General features: G+C 43.9%; 1 protein-coding gene across 1 annotated transcript in view; it reads left to right on the top strand.

Annotated features, from left to right (window-relative positions):
- The window catches only part of adam10a (ADAM metallopeptidase domain 10a), a 116,924-nt gene that overhangs the window by 14,759 nt on the left and 80,677 nt on the right, over positions 1-21,488 (top strand). The gene's annotated exons all lie outside the window — the stretch shown is intronic.

The following is a 21,488-nucleotide window of genomic DNA, read 5'->3' on the forward strand; positions in this document are numbered from 1 at the left end:
TCTCTCTCGCTCTTTGTCTTTCTTTCTCTCTTTCGCTTTCTCCGTCTCCCTCTCTCTGTCTCTCTCTCTCTCGCTCTCTGTCTCTCGCTCTCTGTCTTTCTCTCCCTCTTTCTCTCTCTCTCTCTCTCTCTCTCTCTCGCTCTCTCTCTTTCTCTATGTGTGTGTGAGGGATAACAGATAAAATGTTACCATTTCCTGGCAGTGCGGATGTATAACAGAACGTGCCCTCAGTGTTGGGTTAACCATCATCACTACTACATGTGCTGATGATACATTATATACCTCACTACCCTTTCTTCATTTTAAAAGGAAGACTTGTAGGTCTTAACACGCAGTAATTGCCCTCTCCTACTAAAATATGTTGTTAGAAGCACATTAAATATGTTAATTACTTTAAAAATCCTTAATATTTAATACATATTTTAATCTACGGAAGCCGCCATTATGTGAAAGGCGCAATGCACTCTGAGTCGATGACGTAAAATAATTGCACTTGAGCACTCAGAAGGATTAGTTACTAGCCCTCGCTGCAGGAGAAGAATGTCACATTCACTGTGCTGCTTTTGGCTGTAATTTTCTTTCTGTAATTCTGTGGTACAGGGGAGATCTGTAAATATAATCAAACCCGTAAGCATCTTGTTACTGCGTTTTTCTGTATATTCTCATAACATAAAGCTCCTGTAAAATTAGCATAAAAACGCCTAGCCAAGTCATACCCAAAGTAAATTTAAAGCTGTTCTTGAACCATTTGGAGTACTTGCATGGTTTTGGTCTCTTTTGAAATGTGGACTAAATATTTTTACATGATTGGATTGTTTGGACCTTTGCCAGTGTAACAAGACGTAAGTGTTTGTAAGTGTTTGTTTGTATATCGGATGTCTGACAGAGACGTTGATTGTAGCTGCCGTTGTGATTGGATCTCGAAACGGTTTACATCAATCGAATCACAAGAATCTTAGCTTTCCAAAGATACGAGCACCTTCATACACACAGAAGCTGTGTAGATAGCACAGGTTTGCTCATAACATGGCGACAGCGCGCTGGCCGTCAGATTTTAACAGGATAAAGTATACGACGGCGAGATGTCTGATAATCTCTAAAATTATTGATATTAGAAAACGTTTAACCATAAACCGATAGTTTAATCCATATCCATACCTTGAACAACAAACGCTCTCGGTTGGCATAGACGTGCCTCTCTGATCGTCTTTTGAGTAATGTCTTCTATATTAGCCTCCTCGCTTATGTTACGCTCGGGTTCAAATTGAAAAGGCTGAAGACATGTTCATATCGCTGTAGGGTCGCTGGAGAATCAAGACCATCGCAACCATTTCACGTCACTACCCAGAATGCATTGCGACATAAACAGCAATGGTGGCCCACGAGTGCAAGGATTTTTTTTTTCTTTTTTTTTTTAAACCGATGTCTAGAGTGTTTTTGCGTAGCGGATTTATATAGCGGATGTCAGCGTTAATCTAATAAGCCATACAGGTCTTTATAGTCGGGGTTCCCTTTAAGAAGAGGCTGCCTGGGTACACGGCAGTTTTTTTCCCAGCGTTTGTGCTCCTGATAATCAGCATTCAGCATGTTCTTTCATTTTTGCCAAATTTGAGTGCAGCATCGTATTGTGTGCTTCTTGGTGTCCTAGTTCTTGTTCACCAGAACAGTTCTATAAAAGTTTTGACAATCATTGAGAATCAAACTCGGTGTTTTGCATCGGGACCGAAATCCTGGGGGACTCAACAAAAAAAGTAGGGAACAGGAGTTCGTTTTCTCTCATGACTATTTTATTGATATTTTGGTAAAGACGAAATAAGTTCATTAGAAAATAACTGTGGATGCGTGCATGATTGGGTAGTCTTTCTGCAAGAGCAGGTGGGATCCGTGAATAGAATCTGAATGAGTGAGACATAGGAAAAAAACATCCAAAACGACACTGGTTCTCCGAGCGAGCTGTTGTTCAAAGTTTAAATGAATTGCTCGTCATGTAGCCTACAGTCATATCTGTCACATTTGTGTTCATTGCTCCTTGGTTAAAATGAATCGGGTAGCGTAACACAACGTCGTAGCTACCTTAACTTGCTAGCTAGCTTCAGCGAATAGTTTACTAGTTGTGTTCAATAGCAGAAAAGAGCTGTTCAGGATACTGATAAACAAAAACAAATATGGCACATGTAGTGTGGAAGGTCTAACATACTGTATGACAACACTAAACGCAGTTCACGCACACTGTGTTATCTTAAACCGTGGTAAAAGGTTAGGCAATTATTATGTGATGTGGAACAAATACAACATAACAGTATGTGCTGTAGCACATAATTGACAGGGTGGTGTGATACAGGGGTGTAACCTGACCTGGTCCTTTGGGGGCTGTAGCCCCGAAGATTCTTTCTTTAGCCCTGAATAATTCTCCATTTGGAGCGGTTTGTTACTGAACGTCGGTAAAAGAAGACGGCAATGTCGTCATTTTGTGTCTCCAGCGAAAGGAGTGTTGTATTTTATCTTCAGTGAACGGCGGCGAGACCAATCGGACGGGGTTTAGAGGAAAATACGTGGACATACTCGTGTCCTATTGGCTGACAGTCTCTCAATTCTGCCGAACGCTAGCTCACGCAGTCAGTTCGTGTGAGGGGAAAATATGCCGATTTTGTTCTTTTTTATCAGGGATGCGTGCCAATGAGTTGTAGCTATAGAAATAATAACATGCGTTATATGTATTAGAACACCCTCTGACCAATCAGAATGGAGAATTCAGCAGCTCTATGTCTAGTTCCTATCAGTTTTAGTATAAAAAATTGAAATAAACGAAAAAATTGCTGTTAAAAGTCCATGACTGAGCTGCGTTTGATTTTGAAGCGCTGTCGGTGTGATTAGCTGCTGTTCGGTGTGTCCTTTTTGGCAGAAGCAGGACCTCGATGCTGTATCACTGTAATTCTGTAGCTCTGAGGGAGAACAATCTCCTGGAGTTATGAAGACACATATTGCAGTGCTGATGCCAAATAAGAAGCTGTGCAGTAGCGAGCGATTGTGTTTCTCTTTTCGGTGCACGCTGCTGTTCCACACATCTGAGCTGCTGTTACTGCAATATCCCAGCAAACAAACTTTGACGTGAGACGCAGATTAATATAGAGTCATGTAATAGCCTTGTAATGGGGACAAATCACCAGTGCTCTCGCTGCAGCGTCGTACAGAGCAGAGAACCGCAGCAGAAGCTTTTATATCTGTGCTACTGGAGCACATGTGATGTCAGTATGTACTGATATTACAGGCTGGATTCAGAGAGACATTTTCTATCTTGGTCTGACTGCTTTACTCATCGAAACACGCATACACGGAATAAAAAGCAAATAGCATACCACGGGTTTTGAATACGTGTACACCAGAGATGGAAAATCGAGTCTGCGACTTGGACTAATTCACGTCGCAAAAAAAAAAAAGTGTTGCGACTTGACTCGGACTCGTGAACAACTGACTCGAGACTTGTATAAAATCATACAGGTACAGGCCAAGAGCTTCGGTTAACGTTCACATCATACATCAGAATGGTGAAAACGTGTGATCTCTGTGACTCCGCCATGGTTCTAGCGCCAGATGAGCCGATTTGATTGTTTCAGAAACTGCTCGTCCGCTGGGATTTTCACACAAAACTTTGTTGATAAGAGAGGTGAGAGGAAAATGGCCAGACCCGATTAAGCTGACAGGAAGGCTTCAGTAACTTACCTAACCACTCTTTACAACCATGCTGAGCAGAAAAGCATCTCAGAAAGCACAACACATTGAATCTTGAGGCGAACGGGCTACAACAGCGGAAGATCACACCAGGTTCTCCTCTCAGCTCCTGTCAGCCAAGAACAAGAATCTGAGGCACAGGATATTCAAGACTGGAAGAAGATGTTTTGAATGATCAAAGCATCAAGGAGACTTATTTGCATGTTGCAGACCTCAGCTATTTATATATATATATATATATATACATACAGTATATTGACCGTTACACTATAAGTGTATAAGTATTAGGCGAAAAGTTTGTATACACCTGACCATCGCACTCACATGTACGTTTCATACATCCCATTCCATATTTAGTCACCTTTTGCTCTTATAAAAATATCCACTCTTCTGGGAAGGCTTTCCACTAGACCTTGGAACATGGCTGAGGGGATTTGTGCTCATTCAGCCACAAGAGCATTAGTGAGGTTGTCACTGATGTTGAGCGAGGAGGCCTGGAGTGCAGTCGGCGTTCCAGTTCATCCTAAAGGTGTTCAGTGGGGTTGAAGTCATGTCTTAATGGAGCTCACTTTGTGCAAAGGGGCATTGTCATGCTGGAACAGGTTTGGGCAATTTAAGTTCCAATAAAGGGAAATTGTAATACTACTGCTTTCAAAGACATTCTTTAGAATTATGTGTGTCCAACATTGTGTCAACAGTTTGGGGAAGAACCACAATTTGTAGTCCGAGGCCTACAAATTTTGGCCATATAGCGTATGTAAAATACCATAATAATATTGTACACCGTGGTTATGGAGGTTCAATATTGCCACCTTCCCAATGAACTGTTGACTGTTTGTTTGTTGTTTTTTTGGTAATGCTGGTCATGGCACTAATGACAGTGCTTTATAAAGGTGCTTTTTTTTTTGGAAACTCAGCTCTCTTTTACAGCGCTGTGTAACATGCCCTTCCAGGACAGTTTCCAGTGGTACCAGTGCCTTGTAAGCATGCAGAAAGCTGTACATTGTACAATAACTGTACTTCATGCCTTTGTGTTTCTGAATGCCTCCCCCTTTCGTTTGCCAATGCAGTACTGCTCTCAGCTCCACCACAAAAGCTCATTTGTCTGAACACATCTGCCATGCCTGTCTGACTAGTAGCTTTACAATGGCTAATGTCTCGTTTGACTCACGACGGTTCCTCACAAAGCAGACAAATCCTGTATATGAGCCCGTCTTTTTTTAGCGGCTTTATTGAACTTTTATTTACTCCGGATGTATTGTTGGTCTCTGTGAGTGCATGTTTGTCCTTTTTGTCTTTCCATAGAGGATGAAACGTGCAGTCATTCCAACACGGCGTTGTGTAGTACTGTAGTGTAGCATCTTTTTGCTAACGCTGCATTCCTGTACTGATTTCAAACACTCGTCAGTGTTTATCATCTATGTCACATTCGCAGCACAAAAACAGCAGTGCGTACCGAAGTTTTTTTTTTGTAGGATCGCAATAGATCTCGGTTCTAATGCAGAATGTAGCTGACCCGATTTTCTTCAACAAGTTGTGTCATCACAGGAGGGAGTTCCCCCGTTATTCAAACGGGTAATTTGCACTACATAGAATACTGCGTCAGGGCTCAAGGAGGTGAGTAGGCAATGCTTACAGTGGTTTTCGATTTTGGCTTTTGTTCGTCATGCGGCTCCATCGTCTCTGAGTTCTCCACCCATCATCTGGTTGAGGATTCACACGCAGGGTGAAGGTCACACGCTTGCCACTCGGTATGTATGCGTGAACTTATCAGCAGCGGAGGAGGAGGGTGTGTTTCCACTTCCTTATTCGTTTTTGCACCATTGCGACGGGCTTTACCGCTTGGTGTGTGGAAACTCTGTAAAGACACTTCCAACTAAATGCTGACTTCACCTCTCTGGATGTTACACCGGAGATCTTCTAGTAAAGTCTTTTCTCTTGGCTGCCATTGGGGTAGTGCATCTGTGGATGACCAGAGAGAAAAGGAAAAAAAGGCGTGAATAATGTGCGTTTCTCATTTCCGATAAAGTCTTTCTCAATAAGGCGATTGGTTCTTTTTTACTAAGGGGCGGGATTTATATAATACAGCTGCCATGATGAGCGTCATGTGCTGCATCGTTCATATTTTAAGTTGTGGGTTGTTTCTACTAGAATCTGGCTACACGTAGTCTGAAAAAACGCTGCTCCTGAGTCCTGATAACAATAATAATTCCTTAGATTTATATATCACTTTTATAGGCACTCAAAGCGCTTTACATTGTGTGTGGGGGGAATCTCCTCAACCACCACCAGTGTGTAGCATCCACCTGGATGATGCAACGGCAGCTATAGTGCACCGGAACTCCCACCACACACCAGCTATTAGGAGAGAGGAGAGGAGAGAGTGATGTAGCCTATTCAGAGATGGGGATTATTAGGGGGCAATGATAGATAAGTGCCAATAGGGGAGTTTCACCAGGACACCGAGGTTATACCCCGACTCTTTATGAGAAGTGTCCTGGGATTTCATCTGAAAAACAGTGCTGTTTTTACAGTATAGTGTCCCTGTCACTATACTGGGGCATTAGGCCTCACACAGACCACATGGTGAGCACCCCCTGCTGGCCTCGCTAATACCACGTCCAGCAGCAACCTTAGTTTTCCCCAGGAGGTCTCCCATCCAGGTACTGCCCAGGCTCAGCCCTGCTTAGTGGGAAATCTGGCAAGAGCTGCAGGGTGATAATCTCCCTGTCAACCCTTGGTTGAATCCCCGTAACCATTTTAAAGGTCATTCTATTACTTTTTTTTCTTTTTTTTGCTCGATCAACCCTCGGAGGACTGAGAGATTGAGTCAACTGTATGACTGTAGACTTCAGGAGCAAAACTTACAAAATTACACTGTCATCTAAAGCAATTTCCTCTATCAAGCTGTAAAATAACCGCTCACTATAGTGTAGGTACATTTGGAAAATTGGACTAATATAAAAAAAGAAACAATACAATACGTTTGGGTAGGTCCCTTCATTTGTCTTGCATCTTGGGTTTCTTGTTTATTCCCCATGAGCAGCAGTCGAAGGGCTCAGACAAGCAGAAAATTGCAAAAAATTTTGTCATGTGTTTATATGGTTTGAGGGAAATACTCTTGGGACTCAGAGTCTATATTAAGACCTCAACAGAGAATCAGAAAAAAAACAAACAAACAGTCAGGTAGGGTTCAGTGAAGGTGGAATTCTGGGAGTTTAAGGGTTTTCTTTTGTGATCTGTTCACTACTTTTATGTTCCATCGCCCCAGGGATTGTTTGTTCCAATTCAAGTGAACGATTCATTTAAAATCCCCAAATTTATGTTCTCTTCATCTCAGTGATGATCAGTATATAGCCAGCTCCAGAGTTATTAGCACTTTTCATAAAAATGAGCAAATATGATCACTGAAAAGCAAGAACCAGCCCAACTGGAGTGATTAGGAACAGTCACAGTGAGGATAATATAAAAACTGCACCGTTATCTGGTGCATAGTAACGTTATCACAGAATGCAGTATGTCGTTGGGAGGTGAAAGGAACCCAGAGAACCTTGGTGCCAATCTTGAACAGGTACCAAAAACTGTAGAACCAGAGCCATTGCTGCCGAACCACTGACCAGATCATGTGCTGTTGCAGTCATGTGCTCAGTAATCCGAGCGAGTAAAGGTCAGAAGTCACGTTAACCCCTTGTGCCGGTCTGCTGATCCTGCATCGTGATGTGTGGGGTCGTTTTGTGCAATATGAGCATTCACTGTTCACACTCAAACAATGCAGCTCTCTGTTGTCGTCCCGTCCCCCCCCCCCCCCTTTTTTTTTTTCATCTGTAGAGCAGAACACTGGTGCAAATCTGTGCTGCTGGATCTGGACTGTGGGTGTATGTAAGCTGCAGGGTGGGAACGTACGGTTTCCTGAAGAATGCACATAGGATGTGTATAGGCTGGCCTGGGCACGTGTGCACTCCTACACACGAGAAAATCTTATGGCGTGCTGCTCTGCCGAAAAGAATTTTTTTCCTTCGCAAATTTGATCTATCGTCAACGCCAAGCATTCCTCTCGGTCAAGATTCAAGATAGCCGTTGCGTCATATGCACGACTTTTAGATTTATTACAGTATTCTGTTTTCAAGTCCGTAGTGAAACACTGTTTGCATTAAAATGGCTTGCGCTCTAGGAAAGTGTGCGATTTGAGGCTCTCTAACAGTTAGGGCTGTAACAATATGGCACAGAGTATTGTTCAATAAGAGACTTTCAATTCAGTACATCTGCTTATCGGACAATACAAAGATTCCCAAAATCATTAAGGTGTGGTGGAAAGCCGGTTAGGTACGACGCTAACGGCCAGCGAGGGATGGATTGAAATATGAGTACAATACACTGGCACCGATAACACAAACATGTCTGACATCACCTTACAGTGCCGCTCTCTAAAATGACACAAAAACAATCTCTGTGCCGCATTCAGGCAGCCGGTCCTCACTGATTGAGTTCTAGCTAAAGAAATCACTGCTTTTATTTTATCTAAGTTCATATTTTCTAGTGGAGAACACTACATTCAAAAACACATCAAGGGCTGTTCCTTCTTGTCTGTTCCCTGGTGGTCTAGTGGTTAGGATTCGGCGCTCTCACTACCATGGCCCGGGTTCTATTCCCCGAACAAGGCCGTTAGAGCAGTGATGGCTCAACAGTTAAGGCTCTGGGTTACTGATCAGAAGGTCAGCAGCTCCAGCACCACCACGCTGCCCCTGTTGTTCTTGAGCACTTAACCCGCTCTGACCCCAGCTTCCTAAAAAGCTTTTTAAAGAAAATTAGTGTTGCTGATCAGAACGTTGGGGGTATATTTACTTATGCATCATGATTACGTTTCAATTATTGCACTTTTGTAATGTTGAATGTTTTTTACTCCCGTTGAAAATTGAAAGCTAGAGGCACATGGTTATTTTCGCTGTATTAAAAACGGTATCATATCGAGACACCACTGCTCTGACACAGGAAATGCACCGGCTGATCCTTTTTCTTTTAAAAGTGAACACCTTGTCCTCTGTCATTATCATTATGTGCTTCTGTTGTGCAGCGGCTCATCCGGGGAGAACCCGAGCCCCGATCCGAATAGAAACGTCGAATGAAATGTTCATGAACTGGTCCGTCAGTCTATAACCATAAAAGCGCTTGACTGGTTGGAATGTGCAGTGAGCCAAAACACAGTTTAACGCGAAGGTGTCGGATGTGTACGACACGCCTCTCGCGGACGTGAGATTATGAAAGTGCAGATAGCGAGTGCTAGCACTTTTCTAAAACTCCCAACAGCTTTAATGTTGATTTACTGCATTTTTCATTGGATTTCAAAAGCCAAAGGTTGTCACAAAAGTGTCGTAAAACAATGAAATTATACTTCGATTTGATCGAATAAAGCAATAAAGTGTGCAATGAAGTGTGTGTGTGTGTGTGTGCGTACTTTCCCACCTACTCAGACACACATTGTCTCCTTAAACCCAGTGTTTAGTTTTGATTAATGTGGTGTGCCTTTTCCTCAGGTGCTCTGTGTGTGTGTGTGTGTGTGTGTGTGTGTGTGTGCGCGCTCGATCGCCAATGCTTAACATTTACACTGCTAATAAATCCTCACACAAACAGGACTTCTCTCCTTGATGAAAAGTCTTTCATGGCAGAAAAAAACCGACCTCTGCATAATAATTTGTCATCTTTTATCACTATGTGCGTGATGTTTTCTTTTTTTTTTTTCTTTTCCTTTCCATTTCGTTTCATCTGTCCTGTTCTTCCTCTGCTGTTCTCTCACTCCTACATCACTGAAGTGTTTAACAGGCTCCGAGTCTGTGAAACAAATGCAGATTAACACATTTGTTCTCAGTGTGATTCCATCAAGTTAACGCTAACGTCGCGTCTCAGACGTTTAGCAGTTTTTTTTTTTTTTTTCACGTCACTTTAGTGATGGCCTTTGGAAAGTAAAGAGAGATTGACACACGATGTTGCTTTAATAGAGATTTATTTAGAACAGCTCCATCTGCCTGCTGATCCATTCCTGCTCCGAGTGACTTTGGCATTGTGCAGCAAATAAAAAAACAACAACACTGATGTTATTTAGTGATTTATTTATTTATCGACCATTTTACACAGTGAATCGACAGAGCTAAAGGATCAGGACTATATAAAATCTGTGTCTCATTTTGTGTCTTTTTAGCGCAAGTATGTTTACTCTGGAAACTCTCGAGACGTTACTGGCTCACAGATAACAGACCGTTCATGCACACTGGGCATGTGCATACAGGTGTAAACGGGAAGTTGGTTGCTAGACACCGGCAGGCACAACAATAGGGCTTACGCCGCTTGAAATGAGACTTGTTGTCGAATTCTCTAATCGTAGCTCGCCTCTTGCGCATGAAGCAGCCGCAGTTTTATAAAATACAGAATTGAACTGCACAGTGGCTGCTACGTATGACGACAAAGCCAGCGAAGCTTGCGGTTCAGTCTCCGTGTTGTTGTGTGTACGATCGAGGTAGCGTAACGGTCGTATGGCAGGGGTTTGACGAATCGGGGAAGGATTCGCGATGATCCAGGAGACCCGATCAGTAGGCGAATGTGGGCGGAGCCACGCCTTCGTTTTCAAAAGTCTTCGTTTTGGTCCGTTTACACTGAAACGCGAGCCCGGAACTAAAACAGGGTCTTCGGCGAATTCCGTCGCAGTGTAGACGACAGGCATAACCGTAGCGAAAGTTATGCGTCTTTAAATGAACACGCACTACTGTAAACAAGGCCTCAGATGCCCAGTACTGTAGTGCGGCCACCTGGAAACCTACTTGACTAGAGTAAAAATGGTGGCTAATGTAGTGTCATAAAATATAGTACACTAGTTAGCTATATAAATTCCAGCATTGGAAACAACTTGGCCAGAGTCATTGGTTTTTTCCTAGGAAAAGTTTCAGAAACTAAGCAAGTATCGGGCAACGTTTGTCAGCGGGCTTTCATATCGTGCATGAAAGATATATTCGAATGGGGCGAAACTAGCATCTTTCTTTTTTCCTCGACATGTTTAACCAGAATGTGGCGTACTCAGCTGGCAGGACAGTTCCCTATATGATAGCTTTACACTACACTTTATTTCGCTCAGTTTCATCAGTGTTTCCACGTACCTGTGTGTTTACAAACAAGCTCATCTGTGCAACATGGTGGAGGTAGTGTCATGGCTCGTCTATATCGAAGATGCAACGCATGATGGCAGAATAAATTCACAAGTTAGTTTACAGGAACATTTTGAACACTGGTAACTGTTAGCCTACTGAACCTATGGAAAAAAAACAACAACAATACAATCGATAAACCATTTAAAAGTATTAGAAAACCACTCGGGTATCGTCCCGAGCTACTGATCGTTCCACGCCATGTAAATCGTCAGGTGCAGATTAACGTATACTGTAAGAATGGAGACGTTGCCTGCGACCGTGTTTTAGGGCAGAGAATTAAGAGGAACATTGAGAATGAAGTTGTGATAGTCTGAGAAAAAAGTCGCAGTATTTCGAGAAGTCGTAATGCCGTGACAAAACGGTACGTATCGTGTTCGTGTTTCAATATGAAGGGGCAATGAGGATTTGCTGACGTAATAAGAAATCGCAGGCAGTGATCACCTTCACAGCTAGTGATGGTCACATGTGCGTGCTGTTCATATCGGGGGTGAAGATGAACGATGATCAGAATTGTCGATCCTGAAGGAGTGGAGGGCCGGCACACTCCGACTCCATAATGCGTCGTCATATGGACTCGTACCGTAAACATAAGCTTTTTGGTGAGGCCATAACGCCATAACGCGCTGGGCAATCGACTGCTGTACTGAGTGCGCGAGTCCCAGCTGTTATGCCGCAGATGTAAGCATGGATATTCAGTCCCTCCAGGTTATAGCTAATACTATAGAATACTAATAATAATCTGCTGCTGATGCAGCTGAAGATGAAGTATTTCTTTAATTGTAAAATAACATATTTCCTTATTTTTGGGGCGGCTGTGGCTCAGGCGGTAGAGCGGGTCGTCCACTAATCGATTGGCGGTTCGATTCCCGGCCCACGCGATTCCACATGCCGAAGTGTCCTCGGGCAAGACACTGAACCCCGAGTTACTCCCGATCGCAAGTTAGCGCCTTGCATGGCAGCTCTGCTACCATTGGTGTGTGTGAGTGTGTGTGAATGGGTGAATGAGACCCAGTGTAAAAGCACTATATAAGTGCAGACCATTTAACGATTGTTGCTATCGCAGAAATGAACACAAAATCAGGCAGACTGCAATATTCCTAGGAGCAAATTATTATCTGGTCCAAGACGTGTCATGTGACGTCATCACAAAGCGCGTTCAGTCAAAGCCCTCTTCAATTCACGTACGTTGAACATGAGTACAGCTAAAAGGTCTCATTTACCACCACCATCACCGCGAAAGACAATTTTGTGCAACTGTACTTTCGGCTATTCGAGTAGTTTTCCACACAACAATCAGACATTTTTAGACACAACAATCACACAGTCCTGTACAGACTGGAAGGAATTGAAGGGGACCACTGCCTGTGATTTCTCCAAGTTCATGTGGGACTTTCTTCGGAATAAACACGATTTCTTCCCCCGTCATTTCAAACTTCTAATACTATTAATAATCTGGAGCTGATGCGTCTGAAGATGAAGTATTTCTCCGATTGTAAAATAACACATTTATTTATTTTCGTTGTGCTGATACGCACGAGAACACCACAGTATTGTGACTTTTCTCAAACTATTATTCATTTATTTTAAAAATATTTTTACTACTTTGTTTTTCCCATAATATCATATACTGTGACATTTTTTATGACATATTATGAGTTTATTCCTGAAATATTACCACTTTATTCTTGAAACGTTGTATTTATATTTTTTCAAACCGTGGCCCTATCATGAGCAGCCGGTGTCTCAGGTCAGCTGCGCGGTCCGAATCAACACCTTTCCTAACGCTTCGCTCTTACTCGGATTTCTACCAACCCCATTTGTTTTAGAGGTTCAGCTCAGACTGAACAGAATTGGTGTAGAAAATAATAAAAACCACTTCAGTCCCATTTCCAGCGCAGATAAAGCATGACAGCGGAAAAAACCTCTCCAGTGCTCTAGTGATTGTCTGTCCTTAGAGAGGGAGAGGGTTTGAAATGAAAGGAATGCACTGTTGATGTGTCCTGTTCAGCTTTATTTATTCTTTCTATCTTCCTCTCGTTCTCTCTCTCACTTTCTCCCTCCCCCCCCCTCTCTCTCTCTCCCCCCACTCTCTGTCTCTCTTTCTCTCTCTCACTTTCTCCCTCTCTCCCTCTCTCCCCCCCTCTCTCCCCCCCCACTCTCTGTCTCTCTTTCTCTCTCTCACTTTCTCCCTCTCTCCCTCTCTCCCCCCCTCTCTCTCTCTCCCTCCCTCTCTGTCTCTCTTTCTCTCTCTCACTTTCTGCCTCTCTCCGCCCCCCGCTCTCTCTTTCTCCCTCCCTCTCTCTCTCCTCCCACTTTCTGTCTCTCTTTCTCTCTCTCACTTTCTCCCTCTCTCTCCCCCCCCGCTCTCTTTCTCCCTCCCTCTCTGTCTCCCCCCCCCCCCCCCCCGCTCTCTCTGTCTGTCTTTCTCTCTCTGTCTCCCCCCCCCGCTCTCTGTCTCTCTTTCTCTCTGTCTCCCTCTCCCCCCCCGCTCTCTGTCTCTCTTTCTCTCTGTCTCCCTCTCCCCCCCCCCGCTCTCTGTCCCTCCCTCTCTCCCCCCCGCTCTCTCTGTCTGTCTTTCTCTCTGTCTCCCTCTCCCCCCCGCTCTCTCTGTCTGTCTTTCTCTCTGTCTCCCTCTCCTCCCCCGCTCTCTCTGTCTGTCTTTCTCTCTGTCTCCCTCTCCCCCCCCGCTCTCTGTCTCTCTTTCTCTCTCTGTCTCCCTCCCCCCCCCGCCCGCTCTCTGTCTCTCTTTCTCTCTCTGTCTCCCTCTCCCCCCCCCCGCTCTCTGTCTCTCTTTCTCTCTGTCTCCCTCTCTCTCTCCCCGCTCTCTCTGTCTCTCTTTCTCTCTCTCACTTTCTCCCTCTCTTCCTCTCTCCCCCCCCGCTCTCTGTCTCTCTTTCTCTCTCTGTCTGTCTCCCCCCCCCCCCACCCCGCTCTCTGTCTCTCTTTCTCTCTCTGTCTGTCTCCCCCTCCCTCTCCCCCTCTCTCTTTCTCTCTGTCTGTCTCCCCCTCCCTCTCCCCCTCTCTCTTTCTCTCTGTCTGTCTCCCCCTCCCTCTCCTCCTCTCTCTTTCTCTTTCTCTCTCTCTGTCTCTCTCCCTCCCTCTCTCTCTCTCTGTGTGTGTGTGTGTGTGTGTGTGTGTGTGGATGAGTGGAGGTGTTTATCACTGTCACACAGGTGGAGAGTCCACAGCAGCGCCTTCAGCACACTGCACCCATCATCCATCTCCCTCTCTCTGTCCTCTTCTCCCTTACATCTCCCTCTTTTCGGCTCGTCTTATAAATCCCTTCATCTTGGACATTTCTCAATCTCAACACTTGCTTGGCACAGTAAAGAAGATTTCTCATCCAAACCGATGCCTTTTATTCAGTTAACGGACGTAAAAGAAAAAAAGAAAAAAAAACAAACAAGCATTTTTTTTGACCAATTTGTTTGTTTGTTTTTTGTCAGCCGAACCCCTTCATCATGAGCGCCATTCCATCTCAAGTGCTCCAGTACAGGTTGCTTGTACTAAAAATTTCCCAAATTTCTTTTTTGGAGTGATTACCTCTGTTTACAACTGTTTACAGAAACCTCAATATCTCAGTTCAGCATGGTTCTAGCTCCAGGGAACAAAAACCGATCTCTCGAGCACATTACAATGTACAAAGAACATATATAACCATTTTTTACCCCCTAAACAAAATCTAAGGCGGAGACTTGTACCCTTCCCATTATAAACGGACCCTGAAAGTGGAACTGGGAGCAATCTTCAGCATTACATTTGGGCTTCGGTTCAAAGTCTAAGGAGCAAGAATGTGCAAAATGTTTAAACATGTACCATGTAACGTGCTCCAGTGATCAGTTTTTGTTCCCCGGAGCTAGGTCCATCCTGAGCTGAGATATTGAGCTTTCCATAAAAAGCTATATAACCAAAGTTTACTGTGTGAATTGACACAAAGATGGTGGTCGCGGCTAAACCAAGTAAAATAGTCATTTTAAAAAAAGGACGGTTTTGCAATGCCAATACATAGAGCTAATCGCTCAAAAATAGTAAGGTCACGCAGCCAGATTGAGATGGACTGACCCATAAAGTATCCGCCTTAAGTTCCTCGTGATAATTTACCTGGACTAACACTAACTGAAACCTTTGTCATAAATGCTGAAACTTATTATTATTATTATTATTTTTTTTTTACCAAGCATTGGTCCTTTATCCTTTTGTGAACTTTTTAATATCTTATCTAATTTTTGGGAAACTATGTTATTATAAAGAGACGGACATTTTCAGCTTGGCATATAATAGTGCGAGTTTGTTTAGAATTAATTTGCCCCCTGTTTTGGTCTGAAGATCAGGTGAGGTTTTACCCTTCGTTCATACGGACTGCGATCCCCCCCCCCCCCGTGTCACTCAGACCACGAGTTTGTGTCGCTGTCACTTGTTGCATACTGTATGTTCGCTGTGATTTCACTGGTAGCTGACTGGTGTGAATCGGCAACACGTATCATATAGCAAGCTACAGAACTTCTGCAAAACCACCCGTGGGACCACAGTCATATGTTTTCGTTCCTTGTACACATGGTGTCTCACAGATTTTAAGAACACATTTTTTTTGTTGCCAATTAAAACCCACCAACCGGTTCTGCCTATTACACAACAGGTGCAAACTGGTGAAAGGTTATCACGTGCGTCCATGAAGCCAAACGCCACATATTTTTTTGAAACTGCTGCGTAACAGGGCAGCAAAACACACTCGGAGGAAAGTGCTCTCCACCCTCTTACGCATACACGAGCTCACAGACACCCACGATTGGCTAGTGTTGCTGTGATTGACATGGCAGAGAGTGTATGCCACCGCTCCCACCCAGAGAGCATGGTCAGTTTAGATTCCCACCCCGCATCCCAATCTGCCTCCTTATACTATGTACATATAAGTATGTACTCTCTTTATGCAAAAACTAGGACGAACTAACATGTCATGGAAGAGAACGTTGTTGCCCGGAAGACTCAGAACACCGTCAGCGTAAACAAACTATTCCTTATATAATTTATACTAAATATCCGAATTAATCACTCCCTTGGTTTATTTTCCCCCCATTTCCTTCACACCTCTCTACAATGCGCGCTTGAATTCGGTGAAGGAAACCGTCACAAACCTCCACCTCCTTCGCACAAGGAGTCGCGGACGATATCAGCTGCAAAAGTGTCCACGTGTCCACATTTCAAAAATCTACCGGAAATAGCAGATCATCCGGGTACCTTTGGGATACTCGTTTCAACGTACTACGATTTGAGACACGCTCAGTCCGATCTCGGGTACTATTTAGGACGGATAGTTTTTGCGAATCGGGACGCAGGGCCAGCCTAGACTGCCAGTCATGGGTGGAATTATCGGGGCCGTGGCGTTACCGTGATTTGAACTCCAGCCCCCAAAAAAATCTGACAGGAAATGTTTATGAACAAAATGTAGTGCATCGACAACTGCTGGTGTCAGCATGAAACGAAAGCAAAGTTTGCTCCTAGCAATTGCTGCTGGTTATTTGTGGTGAAAACAGCAGCGTCGTCCTACTTCAGTACATCAGACCACATGGCGTAGCAGCACGGAGTGTAGCGTGACAGTGCGTAGCAGCGTCTGCTTCATGAGGTGCAACTAGAAAAGAATCACATCACCTCGTGTTTCCAACTGTTGCTTCATCGTAAACCGTCGAAAATGAACGACTTCCGGTTGCTTTGCTGCGTCGCGTCGCGTCGCGTCGCGTCGCGTCGCTGCCAGTGTGAAGAGATTACGTCTCTTCCTGTTGGCTGAAGCACCATCTGTCCCTCTGGCATTTCTATTTCTGTGCAACATCAAATTTACATCCTGATTAGAACGATGACAATAATGAATTAGAATACATTTGATGTATGCGACACAGTCTTTTGTGTTTTCAGGAAATACGGTTCACCATCTCTACTCGGACAGTTTGATCCATTTGGAAGTAGGCAGCCTGGGCGACGTTATTAGATCCAGAGATATAGAGTGTCCCATTCAGAAGGGAGTATAAGGACAGCTGTGTCCTTCGTCAACGGTCTGGACAGTGTGGGCCGACTGAAAAGTATTTCCGCATATCAAAAGAAGCACTTAAAAAGTGTGTAGTGTCTCAGAGCTGATGAACGTGATAAGAACTGGCTGTAGTTCAGCTAGCTCGGCTTTCAAAACACGAGGCGTCACATCTCGTGTAGCAGGTGCTTCGGTTCGGCCATCACGTGTATTTATGCTCGTTATTTAGCTCAAGGCAGGTCGTCAAGAGAGGAAACCGTTTCCATAAACTTTTTTTTTTGTTTGTTTTATTTTATTCTTCCCTGCTGAAATGCCTCCATGGCTCGTTTGACGTACGATCGGACAGAGACGTATGCGTTTACAATCTCCAGTCCCTACAGGATCTCGCGCTTTTGCGATCGCAGAAATGAACGCAAACTCAAACAAGCACCGCAATTCAGAGGAGAGCTCGCAGTTTTTCAAAATCACCACAGGTCATCCGGAGATTTGGGCCGAGACGCGTCATGTGACGTCATCACTACGTCAGCCAAAGCCCTCAGTGATTCACATGCCTCGAACATGAGTACGGCTAAAAGGTCTCATTTACCGGCACACCTCACTGCAAAATAGTTTGCAATAGCAATTTTGCCAATTTAAATAGTTTTCCTCGAAAAAAAAAACAAAAAACAACACTCCGCAAATTCCGAGGAAAAAAAACGCGGCAGAATCAAGCATTTTTGGCCGCAACAATCACAAAACACACGCAGTGAAATCCTGTACGGACGGATTCTCCGCTTCAAAACGGATGGATCATCTGTTCAGACTCCGTGGCGCTAGTCAAAACAGGAGCACATGTTTCATGAAGTCCCACTACGTAAGAAAACATAACTTCGCATTGATGTCTTATTTCCAACTATGAACCAAGTCCTGGTTAAGCATTAAAAGGGAACTCTTGTCGCCATTCAGTCATGTTAGGTTGCAAGGAATTCTGAACCAAATTTTAGTTGAATACAAAAATATTCCCCTAACGGGAAGCAAAATCGTCTAGCTAGACGTCTCAATCACAGCGTGTGATAGAATTATCCAGACATTAAAACTAGAGATGCACCGATAAAGGCAATCTTTCACGCCATCGGCCGATAGTTTAAAAACATCCGCTGATCAGGGCCGATTGTATCCTGTCAGTCAAAAGAGGGCGGGAAAACACATCGCTTTCATGCCGTGTGTAAAGAAGACGTCTCTTGAGTGGAACGACGACAAAACTGCGGTTTGTAAGCTGTGTAATCTCTGCACTGCTCAACGTCGACACCGGACGCTGCAGCAGTGAAGCGGGAGTTCCGGCGTCGAGTCTAATCTTATTTTTGCCTCGCTGCTAGCGCTGAATTAAAGCGCCAGTACACCGATGAAAGATTTAAAGATGAGTTGACAAAAAGTATATATAGCACAGAAAAATATCATTGTAGACTAGTATATTTCATATCCGGTTAATGTTAATATATAAAAAAGTTGATAGTATATATGACCAGTTTGATGTTCAGTGATGAAGTAGAAAGGCTTGTGTTTGTGGAGAGTGAATATGAGACTAACAATTCAGTCCATGTGAATATGAATTAATAACATTCAATAAGTTAAGAAATCTTCCTTTAATCTTCAGAATTTAGTTCAAGTGTTCATGTTAATTAGAGTAACGTGTTTTCTGTTTGTGAGTTGTTTCTGTGAAACAACTTGTTGAAATAGAGAGAATAAAGTTTTTATTTGCATTTCCTTCAGAATTGTGGAATTAATTATTATTCATTTAAAAGAAGGCAGTAAAGGCAGAACTATCGGTATCGGCTGATATCACTCGGAATAATCGGTTATCGGTATCGGCTGGGAAATTTAGTATCGGTGCGTCTCTAATTTAAACGGCACGTGTTGTTGTTTTTGTTTTGTTTTTTTAAACCCAGCGCTAATGAGGATGTGTCAGCATGCTGCTGAGCTGAAACTCTCTCACGTACTCCGTCAAGATGTGGCACTTCCATCTGTTATCTGTGCACAGCCTGACCTGATCAAACCGTGTACACTGGACACACAGCCTGCTTTGGAGCAGTCGTAGTTGATCGAAGTTTATACAAGGTGTCACGTGGGGTATTAGAGCTGGGCTTTTATGGAAATGTGGAAAATGTATACACTGCAAAAAAAAAAATTCAAATACCTCTAGCGGTTATTCGTTTAGTCCCGTTTGAGTTTAGAGTTCGTTCTCATGCAAGTTTGTTTTCATCTTTGCGTATTTGTCTTCCACGTTAAATGTGGCATATTAAATAAGTCTGCAGATGGAGTGAACAGCAGCCGTACCAGAAGCTAGAACTAGAACAGAATCACGGGGCGCTCCTCATTTCTTTCATTACGCTCACTCGCTTCCTTTCCCTGCCTCTCTTCCTCGCCTCGTGGCTTCTCCCTCTGAGGATGTGAGGAAAGAAAACAAAAAGCACAGGAATCGACACTGAATTTGTTTTGTAAACGAGACGAGCATGTTCACTGAAGCACCAGTTTAAAGCGCTCGGTGATTAACGCGCCTCAGTGCAGGGGAAGGTCGGGTCGTGGCCTGTCAAAGATCCTAGGCATCGACTTGTTATCAGATTTCTAGAAACGCAAACACCTTTTTTATTGATCCACTGCTTTCATTCAAACCCAATTTGGATTCATTGTCTATCATTTTGATTTGCTATCCATCCATCCATCCCACACAGGGTCGCAGGGAAGCCTTGAGCCTATACCAAGGAACTCGGGGCACAAGGCGCGGGACACCCTGGACAGGGTGCCAATCCATCGCAGGGCACGATCGCACACACACTACAGACAATTTAGAAATGCGAATCAACCTACAACACGTGTGTTCGGACTGGGGGAGGAATCCGGAGTACCCGGAAAGCACGGGGAGAACACGCTGACTCCGCACACGATAGACGGAGACGGGATTCAAACCCCAACCCTGGAGGTGTGAGGCAGACATGCTACCCACTAAACCACCCTGTTTCCCACGGTTTGCTGTCATTTTCTAGAATAAATCTTCAGAAGGGTTTTAACAGAGGAAAATGTATAATAATATAATAGATAGATATAGGGAAGGTTTCTGAGGACTTGTTTATTTAGCATTTTTTGGAAGGAGTCTCCAGTGTCAGCACTTTTCCTGTAAGTTTTCTGCCATGAAGGCTTTGTGCTTAGTTTCTTGGTAACAAGCTGCATTTGTAAAGATCTTATTAACGTCACGAGAAAGAGTAGGAACATGATTTGATAGTTGTTTGTAAAGTGTATGACCACAGAAACGAACGTGTTTCACAGACGCTCCACATCAAATGTAACTATAAATGGATAAAAGTTTGACATCATTTTTTAATACATTAAAACATTTTGATCGTTGGCAAATTTGTTTCTCATTAGTCTCGGTGTGTGAGTGTGAGAGTGTGTGTGAGTGTGTGTGTGTGCGAGAGTGCGAGTGAGTGTGTGCAGTGTTCGGAAGGGGTTAAAGCCTCAATAGGCAGCACTAAAAACAGGAAATGTGCTCCGTCTCACACTGTCTCACGCCGTCTCGCACCGTCTCACGCCATCTCAGGCACATCCTCATCACACATGTTGCAATGATTTAGTGTCTTGTATTTGTGTTTGTGTTTGATTAAGAGTGTCAGTTGGGAGAGAAGTGAAGCGTGTGTGAGATTAACGCGGCCTCGCAGGGTGTGGTGCTTCTCGAGCAGAGGTGAGGGGAAGTGTGTTATTTTGTGAGGGGAGAGCGCTTCTCTCAGGGCAGGTTATTATTAGCGCTCAGCCATACTGTAGCAGGAAGGTGCTTATTTCCAGACTGAGGAAGGATGTAATCCAACAAAAGAAGACACACTGTACACAGTAGGCTGCGTAAACACGTGTACGTGCAGCGCAGCGGCGGATTGAACGCTCCGCGTTATATTTCTGTCCCGCACGCTTATTAAAAGCGTCCCCGAGTCCAGCATCACCGCGTTTTCATTTCAGGAACGCGGCGCTCGAGTCAGTGACCGCAGCTCCATCATAACTGTGAGACAAATGCTGTGTGAGCTATTCATCATCATCCTGTTACACACGATGCGCAGAACTCTCTGCTTTAATGTAACCCTCTTATGTTTACTTTCTCTTCCTCCTTTTCGTTCCTTCCTTCTCACCCTGCCTTTGCTTCTCTCTATTTCTGTCCTTTCCTCCTTCTTCCTTTCCTGTTTCCACTTCCTCATCCCTCCTCTTTACATCCTACTCCATGCTTTTTTTCCTTTCCTCGCTCTTGTTTTCTCTTCTTGTGCTGCCTTTTACTTTTTGCTCTTCTTTCCATTATTTCCTTCCTTCCTCCCTTCCTTCCTTTCTTCTTTCCCCCCCTTCCTTCCTTTCCTTCTGTTATTACCACCCTTAATTTTTTTCTACCTTCTTACATCTACCCTGTCCTTTTCCTTCCTTTGCATTTTTCCCTTCCTTCACACCTTTTCCCGCCTTCCTTTTTTCTTCATCCTTCTTTTATTTCCATCCTTACTTATGTCCAACCTTCTTACAACATCCTCTGTCCTCTTTCTGTCTTT

The sequence above is a fragment of the Ictalurus punctatus genome, chromosome 27 (assembly GCF_001660625.3).
Source record: "Ictalurus punctatus breed USDA103 chromosome 27, Coco_2.0, whole genome shotgun sequence".
NCBI lineage: Eukaryota > Metazoa > Chordata > Actinopteri > Siluriformes > Ictaluridae > Ictalurus > Ictalurus punctatus.